At 51.0% G+C, this 12,537-nt stretch overlaps 1 protein-coding gene across 1 annotated transcript in view; it reads right to left on the minus strand.

Annotated features, from left to right (window-relative positions):
- XXYLT1 (xyloside xylosyltransferase 1) overlaps positions 1 to 12,537 on the minus strand; it is a 157,642-nt gene that overhangs the window by 116,888 nt on the left and 28,217 nt on the right. The gene's annotated exons all lie outside the window — the stretch shown is intronic.

A 12,537-nucleotide genomic window follows, 5' to 3' on the forward strand; every position in this document is an offset into this window, starting at 1 on the left:
TTTGCTTCTTCGACGCAAGAACTCCTGCAGGACACGCCACACCCAGCCCTGGCATTCAGGGCACCACATCGGATACCCCAGGAAATCAGCATCCACTGGATCTCCTCAAGGCTTTGGGGACCCATCAAGAAACAGTTGTCCAGAAAATTCAAGCTCTTAGTGGTGACTGACCCACAAGAAACATCCAGTTTCTAGACATTTTACTGGAGGCTGCTGGATTTCACCCCCAGGTGGTCTGAAAGGGGCTTCAGTAAAATCGGTAAGGCTCCAGCATACTGAGGCCACCCACAAAACACACTCGTTCAAGATCCAAGCCTGAGAAAAATTCAGTCATTTAATTCATGAGACAAATATTTATGGAATACATGTGTGCTTGACATCTTCTAGGCTATGGGAGCACGACAGTGAACAAAAATGTCCTGCCCTCACGGAGCCTACATTTGGGTAGAGGAAAGAGACCATCAAAAAAAAAAAAAAAAGAAAGAAAGTAAACTACATTGTCTAGCAGATGGCGATAAGGACTATGAAGAAAAATAAAGAAAAATAAAGTAGGACATGGGCGCTCTAGAGAACAGGAGTATAATTTTACACGGGAGGGTCAGGGATGCCTCATTGAGGTGACATGCAAAGATCTGAAGAAGGCGAGGGAGCAGGCCCTGGGGGTTTCCACGGGGAGGGTGGTTCAGGCAGAAGCCGGCACAGATGCCGGCGAGTGAACAGAGCAGAGCTCGCTGTCTGCTGAGCTGACCTCATGGCTCACGAGGCCTTTAGGCCCAGCGGGCACCACAAGCAACAGAAAGACAGGGAGCCATGGGCTACGAGCCTGGGACAGGCAGTCCCCAGGTAACACTCCCACCGAAAGCTCCTGAACAATGATAAAACCGCCAGACTGCAGTCCGTGGCCCGAGCTGGCCAGTCTGTGTGCTGGATCCTTATCCAATCCCTCAGTCTTTAGGTAAGGACCTACCATCTAGGCGGGAAAGAGCCTCGCCCGCGGGCTGACAGAGAGATGGTGACTCCGTTAGAACTCCTAGTCAGCTATAACTGGTGTTGCCTCTTGGGGCCACACAGAACACGCCTGCTTCCTCTCTCCAGGATAGCCCTTCACAAAACGGCATGTCTTCTCTGGTGTGGAGGCCCAGTTCCTTCAACAGTTGATTTCGTGATCCCTCGGCCACCTTCAGGGTCACCCCCTCTGAAACATTCCCATTTGTCATTGCCGTAAGGGTGCCCTGCTTGCAGAGGGGCACCAGACATGAATCTCCCTCCTTCCCAACAGCTCTGTCCCCGGGGTCTCCGCCATGATTCACGATTCCTTAATCCTTCTGGGTCTGAGGTAAACATTGAGTAAGACACTCAGTGAGGGAGTCACAGTCCAACGTCCAACCAATAAAGTAGTGACTGGCCGTGCTGCAGGGAGAGGAGGAAACACTGACAGGACAGTCCCCGCCCCCACAGAGAGAGCCTCCCACAGATGTGTAGTTATTACCCTTATTTGAGGGCAGCACTTCTTAAAGTGAGGTCATACAACAGCCCTGTCTCAGACCGTGAACAGATATTCCTCCAAATGTGTCCGGTAACAAGCTGTACTTGAGAAAGAATGATGGGTTGAAGCAAGCTACATTTTTTTTTACTTCAGGACTCAGAGCTTCGGAGTTTGCTGGTACGCACCTGGGCCTCCAAGAGGAAAAGCATGGACACCACATGTGCTGAGGCACTAGGACACTTCACGCGCATCTCCGCCTGCCTTTGTCACAACTGCACCACATGTGCACAACCATCACCCCCACTCTCCATACAAAGCCTCAGCACCTCCAACACATCACTGCCTGTACTTGGTGTTGTTCTGGCCAGAGAACTCAGAGACAGCCCAGTGACCCACACTCCTGAGGAGGTGTCTGAGACATGGAGACAGAGGAACAGCAGGTCAGGAAGTCAAGGACCAATTTATTATTAGCCGGGTGTGATGAAGAATTCTCTGGCAAGCCAGGCTGGAGAATACAGCTGAAGCCCAAAGTCTCAGTAGGACCCGCTCTCCTCCTGCTGAAGGAAGCTTGAGGGGCCTTCCCTGCCCCATCCTGCTGAGGCAGCCCTGTCCTCTGCTGCCTCGAGAGTGGGAATAAAACTCCACAGGAAAGGAAAGCCACACTCATATATGTGACCTTTTACACAGGGACCATGTCCACTGGTAAGCAGGGTCCTGGAATCAGATTCTGTTTTGCCTTCCTCTGGGGAGCATCAGGGAAGGGGGCAGCTCTCCCTCTCCCCGATATCTGATAGCTAAGATGGCAGGGGGTAGGGTGAGAACTCACTCCCAGGGTGGCAGACCTGTATCCACACTAAACCACCCCCATCTGTCCTCAGGCCACTTTACCCCAAAGTAAACAGAGGCCAGAGAGCTAACTGTGGGTACAGGCACATGCTGGCCAGCACTTTTCACATTAAGGATTTTAGAGACTGGAAAACCATTTAAAACAGTATCAATGAGTTTAGGAGCCCCTTATTTCTGTTTCCTCCTGATATTGAGGTTGATGGGGGGAGGGGTAGAGAAGAGGCCAAAATTCGCACTCCTTCTCCTCCAAACCCCAGATTCCAGAATGCATGAACAACCCCCTACAGAACCCTTTCCACTAGATGCATGTCTGCCTTGCTGATGGATAACTACACATTGACTAACGATTTCCAATTTGGTTTCAAAATTATGAAGTTCCACAAACCAGCCTTTGAAAGCCTTCTCTACCTTAGAAAACTGCCGTGTACTAAGAGTAGAGAGCGTTAAAGACCTTCCATGGTAATAAGTAAAGATACAAAAAGCACAGAACAATCCAAACTGAATATGGCTTTTACTACATTTGCCAAATTTCACTTAAGAAAAAAACAATGCAATTTTAAAGGCTTTCCTCTGAAGGTTGTACACCGACCCCAGCATTTCAAAGTGTGAATTAATGAATCGATGAATGAAAGGAGAGCTGCCAGCCTGCAGGTCCCCACTCTGGTTTTGTCCCAGCCTGCAGGCTTTCCAGCCCTGCCTCCATTCCTTCTCACACGGGCCTGTGAACCTGGGCTGAGCAGCACTTGAACACAAATTACCCAAGTTCTGCACCAGCCTTTCCTCTCCAGTGCCACACTGGTCCAAAGCAGACCCAAGACTGTCCTCCAAAGAGTCCAGACATCTGCCTCCAGCCTCCGGACCATGAGGCCCCAGCAACAGACTGACAGACTGTCTGTCAGTCAGTCAACAGACTGACTGAAACAAGGACCCCCGGGGTGATGGCACCCATGATGCCGGGAGAAGGGGGGCTGGGAGACCTGGGTCCACCCCTGATTCCAAACCAGCCAGCTTTGTCCTGATTTTCTATGACAGAAAACAGTGCTGGCTTCAAGGAGGTGACACTGGGGCAGAGGAGGCTGGGCCCCGAGTCTCACATTTTCGGGGAATTTGAAACACCGTGCCCTTGCCTGGTCTTCCTACACACACTAGTCTCCTCAGGAAACACGAGCAGGATGGGGCTACGGTGGTCATGGCAACATGCTAGGACTGTGCAGATTTCAGCCCTGATTCTGGGAGCTAGTGGAAAAGTTCTTCCGGCGGGTAAGGGAAAGGAAACGTTTTCAGCGGCATCACTCCATTTCCAGCTTACAGTAACCCTGAGAGAAAGGCCCGTCAGACATGGCCCTCGGAGACAAGAGGAGACATGCCTTGTCCAGGGTCACGCAGAAAATGTCCATATCCCCTATCAGAAGCTCTTCCCTGGAGGCAAAAAGTGTGTGGTCTAAGAGCCTGAGAGTCCCTCCAGCCCCACACCACTGGTGCTGTGTTTGCAGGCATGCCTCCTCATCGCCACCCAAACGGCCAATAGCTCCTGGGCGCTTGCCATGGGCCAGGCACAGGGCTGAGCACTGTTACAGGTATGTCTTGGCAATCCTCTGAGGCAAGTCCTGTATAATCCCCATTTTACAGCCGGGGAATCTGAATTCCAGCGAGGTAGCAAGCTAAGTGTTCAAAACCCACTGCATATACTAACCCGCTGAACTCTCATAACCACCCCGTGAGATGTGAACTGTTATCTCCATTTTATAGAGAAGAAAACCACAGACATAGACAGTTCAGTAACTTGGGCAGTCACATAACAGGCCAGTGACAGTGCTGCTGGGGACACAGGAACAATGGCCCCTGGCCCATGTTTCTAACCACCGTCCCACATGGCTTCTTTCAAGTAACTTCCTTTGTTAGCAAATCTAGTGAGTCAGAGAGCAGCAACCTGCACCCAGCTCAGACTGACCCCGAGCCCGAACTCCTTTTCTCTGACACCCCTTTCAGCCTGCTTCAGACCTGCCTGGCAAAGTGTTCCCTGCACACACTGGGCCTGGAAGTTGAGGAAAGCTCAGACATGATCATCTCTTGACCAGCACAGTAGAGTGGGGCCTACCCTCTGGAATGGGGAAGCAGTCTTTCCAAGTCTCTGGGCTCCCATGGACCATGGCTGGCACTATGAGGAGGCAGACGTCACCAGCAGGACGTGGGATGGAGCCCAAGCGATGGACACATACCTTCTGAAAAGTGGCCATCCATAGTCTTAAAGCACAGGCTGAGGCAAATGAGAGGAACTTCACAGACGAGAAATCAAACAAGTACTAGCTCAGCAAAGGAAATCAAGGCCAACATCAACAGTAATAAATCACAAACTCTAGATATGCTGCAACATGTTATTGATACAACAGGATGAAAATGGCACTTCACCACTGTGTTGTTCTTCCCAAAAAGTCATGTGATGAGAAAAACACCCGACAAATCCCAACAGAGGGACACTCTATAAAATATCTGACCAGGGGGCGCTTGAGTGGCTCAGTGGGTTAAAGCCTCTGCCTTCGGCTCAGGTTAATATCCCAGGGTCCTGGGATCGAGCCCCACATCGGGCTCTCTGGTCAGCAGGGAGCCTGCTTCTCCCTCTCTCTCTGCTTGCCTCTCTGCCTACTTGTGATCTCTGTCAAATAAATAAATAAATCTTTAAAAAAAAAAATCTGACCAGTACTCCTCAAAACTGTCAAAGTCATCAAAAACAATAAGGCAAGTTGTAGAAAATTCCCTGGCCAAGGGAAGTCTAAGGAGACATGACAACTGAATGTAACATGGGATCCTGGAACAGGAAAGGACATTAGGTTAAAACTAAGGCACACTGAAAAAAGTGTGGGCTTTAGTTAGTAATAACGTATCAATATTGGTTTATTGGGGCGCCTGGGTGGCTCAGTGGGTTGAGGCCTCTGCCTTCAGCTCAGGTCATGATCCCAGGGTCCTGGGATCGAGCCCCGCATCGGGCTCTCTGCTCGGCAGGGAGCCTGCTTCCTCCTCTCTCTGCCTGCTTCTCTGCCTACTTGTGATCTCTGTCTGTCAAATAAATAAAATCTTTAAAAATATATATATATTGGTTTATTAATTGTAACCAACATACCATACTAAGGTTATATGCTAATAATGGGAAAAGCTGGGTATGGAGTACATACCAACTCTCTGTACTAGCTTCATCATTTTTCTATAAATCTCAAACTTGTAAAAAATCCAACACTTGGATAAAAACATAGAGGGAGACAGACGTAGAGAAGCTACAAAGGCCCAAAGTGCCAAAAGCCCAAGGGGACTCTGTGAACCTAGAGTGAAGACATGCACAAGCACGCACACACACACGTGCAAATATCTGGAGGGCTGGACACCGAACAGAAAACTGTGGAACACACAGAAAGCAGACACCCACACTGCTGACACGGCCAGCACACTCCTGACTTGTGTCCAGAGGAGTATGTGCCCCAAGGACACTAAGAGGACACTGGGGTGCAGGGGACAGAGCAGCTGAGAGAGCCCAACACCTGCTTTGACTAGCTGGGGAAACCGAGGCTGGGAGAGAAGTGGCGTTGGACAACCTAGGTCCTAATCTCTTAGTCACTGGGTGACTTTGCTGAAATGCCCTCCCTTTTCTGGGCTTCATGCTATCCCTCTGTAAAACGGGCCTATTCAATTACTGTTTCAGCACAGAACTGTGAGGGGGTTAGACAGAGGGATGACCAATCCCTGCTCCCCGAAACTCAGTATCATCGTCCCTGAGGGATGCACAGTCACACAACACCGGGACAACAGGACGCCCTGCTCCACCTCTGACAGAACAACCAACCAGACCACCTCTATCCTGCACAGTCCTCTCCACCTAACCTGGCACTAGGTTTCTCCTGCTGGCAAGTGTGGGAGATAGGTGTTGGCGATCAGGACAGCCGGAGGGGTATCTGACCTGGTGTTTCTTCAGGTGTACAGTCATAATCATCACCATCATCGTCATCAACATATCACTATTCAATATTTTTCCACACTGACCTCCCCTCACAATAGCAGGGAAGAAAGGGTCAAGTTACCCCCAGCGCACAGATGAGGAAAGCCAGGCTGGAGGGCTATGATGTGGGGCACCTGAGCTTGAATGCCTCCCCCACACCCAAGTCCCTCCTCACAACGGAGCCAAAAGCTCTGCTGTCTCTCCAGAGCTGTCTGCCTTCTCACCTTGACTGAGTTTTGCCTCACTTGAAGCAGAACTGAGTATTCTCTGCTCACCCCAAAGCCCCAGGCATAGGGCTGGGGGCATCTATCTCAATTCAGTGTTCAGAGTAGAGCAATCAGATGGGGCTAATTCACACTAAAGTGCGAAGGACTGCCAGGCAAGCGGTACTGTGACAGGACTATCTGCATGGTTTTGCAGTTTACAACCTCCTAACTGAGTTCCAAATGGAAGACTATCTGCTCTGCCTACTCTCATAATTCTACTTCCTCTTGTTCTGGACCCATCAAGCTGTTAAAAGCTGCCGCTTAGGTCCTCACTGGCCTTAGAGTGGCCAGGACAATGTCAGTGTCATAACTTCCGTGGCCCCCGGGCTCTCATGCAAAGGCTGGGGATGCCTGTCAGGGTTCACCTTCCACATGTACAATATGCTTGGTACACACAGTTACATGTTCACACACACATACACATGGGGACACTCAAGCCTAGCTGCTGCTTGAGGCCAGGGAGTCCACATGTGGGTGTCTCACAGCCCAGCCCACACTCAGTAAGGGGAGGCAGCTGGACCTCACTACCTCTCACAGTGATCCACTCCCCATCTCAGACACATCAGCCTTCCAAAAGCACAAGTCTGGTCAGGTTCCTCCATGTCAAGAATGCCCACAAAAGTCTCCCATGGACAAGGGCCAGCCCCTCAGCCTGGCGTCCAAGCTTCCATGGCACATGCCAGCCTCTTTCACCCAACTTCTTTGCCACTACTTTCCAACACGGGCTTTGATACAGTGATCAAAACAGGCAGTGTGCCACTTCCCAAAGGCACACCGTAACTTCCCAACTGCCTCACCTGCTTACTCCTGTTTGTCATTTCAAACAATGACCCTTCACCCACCCTTCAAAGCCCACCTCAAGTATCACCTCCTCCGTGAAGCCCTCGTCCTTCATGCCAGATGCCTGGGAGTCATCCCCTTGTGAAACTCTCAGCACTGTGTGTGGCTCTCTCTTGTGGTTTTCTTTCTTTATTAAAAGATTTTATTTATTTGAGGGAAAGAGAATACGACCAGTGGGGAGGGGCAGAGGGAGAGAGAAGGAGACTCCGTGCCAAGCAGGGAGCCTGATGCAGGGTTGGATCCCAGGACCACAGGATCATCATCAGAGCTGAAGGCAGAGACCTTACCAATGAGCCCCCCAGGAACCCCTCTCCCTTGTGGCTTTCTTGATGTCCCACCCTAATGGCCAGACCATGAAAGCCATCCCACTGCCATGAGCCCACGAAGCGGCAGCCTGGCGAGCATCTCCGAGACACCACAGTGGCCAGCACCGCACCACGCACACTAGACCCTCGGCAAAGCAGGTCTATTGGCAAAGGGTTGACCCGAGGACAGAAGAACCTTCCAAGAGAGACTTCTAGGGCAGCCGGGCAGCCTTAACGACTGCTGACTGTCTGGGCACCCGCCCTCCCTGCCCAGGGAGAGCACCACAACCACGGGCCAGCCGTTGTAGCTAAGGCTCGGTGACGCCTATTTTTATGGCCCCTATTGCTCAGCTGGAGCCAACAGCTCCTTGGAGCCGCACGACACAGTAGAGGGAAGCCGGAGGGCCCTGAGGGGCTGTTTTTAGCTCCCTCCAGCTCCAGTTGGGCAAAAAATGTTTTCTTTTCCATTGCATAAAGATGCTTCCAATGGTGGCAAACCTAACAGCACTAAGATGAGGAGAGAAAAGCCCCATGGGTGTGAGTGAGGAGCAGAGTGGCTGCCTGTCAGTGGCAGGACGGGCCAGCCAGCCACACGTGACCCTGCCAAAAGGCAACCAGAAGGAAAATGAGCTCTGACCAAAATCGGAGGCAGCACGTTTGGCAGGAAGGACCCCTTGGTCCTCACTCTACAGACATGGTCTAGGTGGTGTTACTTCAAGAGAGACAATCAGAGCAAAACACAAGGGGTTAACCACCCCCCACCAAGCCCAGCCAGGCCCTCTCCACAGGGCTGCAGCAAGGAGCCAAGATGAGGAGAGAAGAAACCAGGTTTTGTAAGCTTTTCGGGGCTACATGGGTGTGGGAGGCTAGCCCCGCAGGTCTGGCTGTCAGAATGAGCATGGGACAGATCACCAGAACCGGGCCAGGAGGCCCAGCGTGCCTTCTGACTCAGAGCAGTGCCCTGATTTCAGCTCCTTGCGTCCTGTCTCGGCGAGGGGATAGGAACTGTGCTGACACTTGTATGTGGCTGCCTGAGGTCCCCCTGAGAGGCCAACAGCAGTGAGCAGAGAAAATCGTGCAGACCCTTCCGTGTGCAGGCTGGTGACACGGGGACAGGGGGCAACTGACACAGGATGGCTTTGTAAGGGTCACCTCTGGCCCAGTGACCCCAGCCATGGGGAGTTACCATAAGGAAATAATCCTAATTAGAGAAAATGATCTTTATGTATTTGGATATTAATCACAGTATAATTTATGACTGTAAAACAAAACAAAACAAAACCCACAAAGTGCCAGGTAACTGAGAACAGAGAAATGATAAAGTGAACTGGGGTTCATCTACTCGATGGAAGCATTCAGAAATTTTTCCAAGACTGTGACCACACAGAAAATGGTGATGAGTCACATTAATTGAGAATGTCATGACACGGCTTTCCTTGCACCATTTCTTTCATCCTTTGAGCTTAAATGTCCAAGTTCATATTGTGATATGCACAGAAAGACGGAGAATGTTTTAATATATGGCATAACTCTTACTTCACCTAAGTTTTTAAAAAGCTATATGCTGGAAACATATTAGGAAGTAACAAAGGAGTTCGTGTTTATGTAGTAGTAGAAGAATAATTTTTTCTATTCTTATGTAGTTTTCAGATATTCTTTTATGAATGTTACATTTAAAAGAGAATAAGTAAATATGGGGCCTGGGTGGCTCAGTCAGTTAAGCATCTGCCTTCAGCTCAGGTCATGATCCTAGGGTCCTGGGATTGAGCCCCACATCAGGCTCTCTGTTCAGTGGGGAGCCTGCTTCTCCCTCTCCCTCTGCGCCTGCCTGTGCTTTCTCTCACTCATGCTCACACTTGCTCTGTCACTCTCAAATAAATAAAGTCTCAAAATAAAATAAAATAAGATAGAATAAGTAAACATATCTTCAGGGTGGTTCAGGTGCAGAAGGGTGAGCCCACTGCTCGAAGAGGGGATGGAGAGGACAGGCTTGCACACAGAGAACTAACTGGGATGTCTGGGGCAAGCATCAGACAGGACCTCCTGAGATGTAACTCAGCAGAATATGAGCTGCTCTGACCCAGCCTTCCTGGGTGGGACCAAGGACTTGTGACCCACCCCACTCCCTTCTCACTTTCCTAGAGGAAGAAGAACTCTGTGAAAGAAACAAAATAACTAAAATAGAAAAAATGCACCAATTGTACAAGAACAAAACCGTCAACAAAGCACAAAACACTAATTTCTAAGATTAAAAAAAAAAAAAAAAAGAATACCAAAAAGGCAATAGTAAAGACCCAGGACAGACTCAAGGCAGCACGAAGGGAGCATGAAAACAAAGCATCCTTCCAAGCTTCACAGGACGTGCCAAAGGACCTGGCCGGTAGGAGTTTCTCAGGCTGCCAAGTGCTGTGTAGCAGCCAGACCACTCAGCAGAGACGCCCAGACCCCGCAGAAACTCCGGGACTGCTCGCTTCGTGTTATGGCCATCAGATTTTAGTAACTCTCAGGAACTCTTTTCATAGGAAGTGTACTTTGGGTGCAACACACTGTCATTTGCCTGAAGAACCCAAGAGAGGATTCAGTGTTTGGGCACCTCCCCTCCTTCCCCACAGGACACAGGCCCCTCAGGGGCATGAACCGCACTTGAAGGGACACTAGCATCTGACCTACTGCAAAGACAGCAAAGCTCTGGCCACAGCCTCATCCCAGCAGGCACTGCCCACCCCTTCCAGGGACAAGACCATGCTTCAGGGCAGGGCAGAGAGCAGAGGGAGGGCAGTCTGGGGGCTCCCTAACTCTCGTCATCTGCCTGGTCCCCCCTGGCGCTGCGAGGCACAGCCAGCTTCTCTGCCTTCACCAGCCCCAGGGAGCTGTTTTCCCCTCCCTCTGGGGGCCTCAAAGCACGACCTGGCCTGGAGTTTAGCCCATGCTGGGAAGTGACCTACCAGCTGATGAGGGAGGAGGGAGGGAAGGGAGAGAGTGAGGGGAAGTTGGGCACAGCTCCTCCCAGATCTCCTGCTGGGGTCCTTCCCTCACAGCATTTCGCTGAACTAATCATGCATGCAGGACAAGACTGGCCGGATCCTGAAGGCCCCTCTCATCAAGATGCTTCAAATGAGTTTAATCATGGAGTCCTCTGACCACATAGAATCCTGTTCCAAAGCTTCATCCATGCAGTAATCAGGAAGGACTCCTGGATGGGGGGGAGGGGTAGGAGCAAGGGGTAGGATAATGGTAGAACCCCTCTTCCCTCGGCTCCCCAGGACCGCCAAAACCCACAGGGGGATTCCTGTAGGCCCGGACTCTTCCAAATACAAGCCAAATAGCTCACTAAATCAGCACCCTTCATCTTCTCATTCAGTAGGTGGGGAAACTGAGGCCTAGAGAGGCTAAGTGGCTCAGCAAAGGCACACAAGTGGTTGGCAGCAGGGCTGGGACTAGCACCGTGTCTGTCTCCCCCTAGAATCCAGGACAGCGGGAACACCTTCCCTCCATCTGCATTCCCCATGGTGCCAGCACCGGTCCTACCCAGAGAGACCACTCACGGCACACACAGAGCAGCTGCTGTTTAGAGAAGCGGACCTCCAACTCAGCCTGACTGGGGCCCAAATCCCACCCTGCCGCTTAAAGGGCTGTCTGACCCTGGCCAAGCCCACCCCTCAGTCTCCCAGCTATGATGGCACAGAACTGGGAGAGGAATCGGAGAGCTCACAGAGCTGCACAAATGCTAGCTCCTCCCCCATGCCGCCTTCTCTCCTTCAGACCCCTCCCTGCTCAGCAAATCTCCCTGAGCCCTGGCCTTCCAGCAAGAGAATATTCAGAGGCCTCCTCGCAGAGACAGAGTTGCAGCCACAGTGCACAGGCTAAAATTTCCTGTGGTGTCTAGGGACACCAGGCTGCCAAGGGGAACCCAGTTCAACCTGAATTCCTGGCTTACAGGCCCCTTCCAACACCAGTGGCTCCTGACCTCTCTTTCACTTCTGGTCCGCTGGGCTGGAGAAGCAGGTCTCCTCCAAATGGCCTAGCTGTCCCCTGGGGGATCAGGTTCTGCCTGGTCTGACTGTTGGAAACCCCAACAGTCACAGTTCATGTCCCAGCTACCCCAAGACCCCTGAACTCCCCTCCACACCCCTAAAAGGCTCAGGTCATGGTTCACCATGGCCTGAAACTGGGAGGAATATCCAGCCCTCCAGAATCAATCAAGGACAGCTAGGAGGAAGAGAATCCAGCAGCTTGGGACACCCCACTAACAAGAAACCTCCAAGCGTTCTAATCCAAGGATGACCAGACTTGCCAGTATTTCCACACAAGTCCAACCTATCATGGACCAGACAATCAATCTCTTCTGCCCCAGAGGGACCAAAGCCCAGAAAATCCTCTGGTTGTGCATCAAAGTTTCAGAAAATTCTGAGTTATGGCATACCTGGGTAGCTCAATCGTTAAGCATCTGCCTTCAGCTCAGGTCATAATCAGGGTCCTGGGATTGAGCTCCCTCCCGTATGGGGCTCTCTGCTCAGCGGGAAGCCTGCTTCTCCCTCTCCCACTCTCCCTGCTTATATTCCCTCTCTCACGCTCTCTCTCTGTGTGTGTCAAATAAATTTTAAAAATCTTTAAAAAAAAAAAAAAGAAAGAAAGAAAGAAAACTCTGAGTTCTAATTTGCACCTCTCACATGTAGATTGGATATCTTAAAGTCAGATAAGTCCAGGTACAAACTAGAGAATGGGATCACAGATCTGAATGGAAACTCCCCTAGCCTAACCTGCCACTTCACAGATGAGCAAACGGAGTCCTGGGGGTTGGGGTGTGTG

The sequence above is a fragment of the Martes martes genome, assembly GCF_963455335.1.
Source record: "Martes martes genome assembly, chromosome: 1".
NCBI classification, from domain to species: Eukaryota; Metazoa; Chordata; class Mammalia; order Carnivora; family Mustelidae; genus Martes; species Martes martes.